Here is a 2,961-nt window from a genome sequence, read left to right on the forward strand (position 1 = left end):
CAGCCATCATTGTTGTTTGGCGGGCCCGGGCTGGGGATTCGAACCCACCACCTTAGGTGTATGTGGCTGGCGCCTTAGCCGCTTGAGCCACAGGTGCTGAGCCTATACAGGTATCATTTAATGAGTTTTATAAAGTGTTTAACTCACTACAATAATAATTAGCTCTTATTTTGAATTTAAATAACTAATAGAATCTCAATTATTCTTTTTTGTTTTGGAGACAGTTTCACTCTGCTGCCTGACATAGCAACCTCAAACACCTGAGCTCAAGCGATCCTCTTGCCTCAGCCTCCCAAGTAGCTAAGAGTACAGGAACTCGCCATAACATTGTGCTAGCTTTTCTATTTTTAGTAGAGACAAATCTTGCTCTTGCTCAGGCTGATCTTGAACTCCTCACCTCAAGCCATACACCAGCATTGGCGTCCCAGAGTGCTAGTATTACGGGTGAGCCACTGCGCCTGGCCTCAATTTTTCTTGAATGAAAGGCAGGCAAGAGGCACAGAATAGTAATTTCTAAGCTTTTTTGGGTTTGAGACATCAAAGAGGATCTGAAAATTCTGGACTATCTCCAAGAAACTGCACATTCCTACAAAACTTTGATTATAATTTTAGGGATCTGGGTGATGTTTCTGAAAGTATCATCTACAGACCTTCTGCTTCCAGATTTCTTGAGGGTCTAGTTAGAAGTTCAGATTCCAGAATCTAATTACAGACTTACTACAGTAGCCCAGAAATAGGACTTAATACAAATGTCCATAGGTGAGATTATTTAAAAACAATTTTTATTAAAGGAAAATACACACACAGCATTCATCTAAACCATTTAAAAAGTTAAATAGTATTAAAAGAATTATAACTAAAAAGAAAAAGTCTCCTCCCTCACTCTTTCCCACACCTAGGCCTGCCTTACAGGTTACCACCCTCAGCTTTCCTAAATAGTTACACTGGTAATTTTCTCTGTATCTTTAAAAAATTATATGCTTATATCACTATTTCTTAATTTGCCAACTTTAGTCCTTATCCATCGACTTCCTGCCATGGTGAATAAACACCGGAATCTTGTTTACCTCAACTTCTCTTTTCTTCACTCATGTCTCAGTATACTATGTAAAATTTTTTGTTAAATTGTGCTCAAAGTTATATTATTTAGACTACGTAAATATTCTTTACAAAGCCAAAGAATGCATTGTAACCTATTTTCTTGTACAAGTTTTCATTTTCCCCCGAGGTTAATAATTGCCTCATTTTATCATTTGTTTGGTTTTCCATCCAGCTATTGTTAATTTTTTCCCAATGTTCTAGCATCTACTTATCAGTAGTTTGCCATCTACTTATCAATGACTTTTTTTTTCTTTTTTTGAGACAGAGTCTCAAGCTGTCGCCCTGGGCAGGGCAAAGTGCTGTGGCGTCACAATTCGCACCATCCTCAAACTCTTGGGCTTAAGCGATTCTCTCGCCTCAGCCTCCCAAGTAGCAGGGACTAAGGCGCCGGCCACAATATGAGGCTATTTTTTGGTTGCAGTTGTCGTTGTTGTGTGGCAGGCCTGGGCTGGGTCATACCTGTCAGCCTCAGTGTATGTGGCCGGCGCCCTAACCGCTGAGCTATGGGTGCTGAGCCCTTTTGGAGCCCTTTTTTTTTGAGACAGAGTTTTATTTTGTTGCCCTTTCTAGAGTGTCATGGGTCATAGCTCATAGCAACCTCAAACTCTTGGGCTTAAGTAATTCTCTTTTTTTTCTTTTTTCAATTTTTTTTTTTTTTTTTTTGTAGAGACAGAGTCACAGAGTCTCACCCTGTCACCCTCAGTAAGGTGCTGTGGCACCACAGCTCACAGCAACTTCCAACTCCTGGGCTTAGGTGATTCTCTTGCCTCAGCCTCCAGAGTAGCTGAGACCACAGGCGCCCACCGCTGTTTTTCTGGTACAATTTGGTCAGGGCTGGGTATGAACCCACCACCCTCAGTATATGGGGCCGGTGCCCTACCCACTGAGCCACAGGTAATTCTCTTGCCTCAGCCTCCCATGTAGCTGGAACTATAGGCGTCCACCAAAATGTCCAGCTATTTTTAGAGACAGGGTCTTGCTCTGGCTCAGGCTGGTCTAGAATTCATTGAGCTCAGGCAATCCACCCGCCTCTGCCTCTCAGAGGGCGAGGATTACAGACGTGAACCACCACGCTTGGCTAAGTTCCATTTTTCTGAGCTACCTCCAGAGACCACTTCCCTTCTCCTCTCTGACCTGGTTGTTTTCTAGAGGTCGTGAAACATCCCTTCCCGCCACCTTCGGGTTTTCCTTGATGCTTTTCTTCATTGGCTCTTATTTCCTGTGTCTTCCATTTTCTTGTTTTACTTCCTTGTTTTGCTCAGGTACAGCCTCCAGCTCCCTGAGAATGCCTGAGACCTTGTATATCTGAGGATGTGTGCATCCTAGTGACTTGGTTTACTGCTTAGTTTGGAGAAGGATTCTAGGCTAAAAATAGTTTTCCCTCTAATTTTTTTTCTGTGTGTGGTTCTTTTTTTTTTGAGAGTCTCACTATGTCACTGTCAGTAGAGTGCTGTGGCATCACAACTCATAGCAACCTCAAACTCTTGGACTTAAGCCTCCCAAGTAGCTGAGACTACAGGTGCCTGCCACAATGCCCAGCTATTTTTTGTTGTTGTTGTAGTTGTCGTTGTTTAGCAGGCCCAGGCCAGGTTCAAACCTACCAGCCCCAGTGTATGCGCCTAGCGCCATAACCACTTAGCTACAGGCACTGAGCCAATGGTTAGTTCTTTTTATATTGTTTATTTTTAAATTTCAGATTAATACGAGGATACAAATGCTTTGGTTATACTGTTTTCATTTATTTTTTTTTTTTTTTTTTGAGACAGAGCCTCAAGCTGTCCCCCTGGGTAGAGTGCTTCACAGCTCACAGCTCACAGCTCACAGCTCACAGCAACCTCCAACTCCTGGGCTCAAGCGAGT

This window comes from Otolemur garnettii, unplaced genomic scaffold (genome assembly GCF_000181295.1).
Source record: "Otolemur garnettii isolate 467f Iridium unplaced genomic scaffold, OtoGar3 scaffold00085, whole genome shotgun sequence".
Taxonomy (NCBI): Eukaryota; Metazoa; Chordata; class Mammalia; order Primates; family Galagidae; genus Otolemur; species Otolemur garnettii.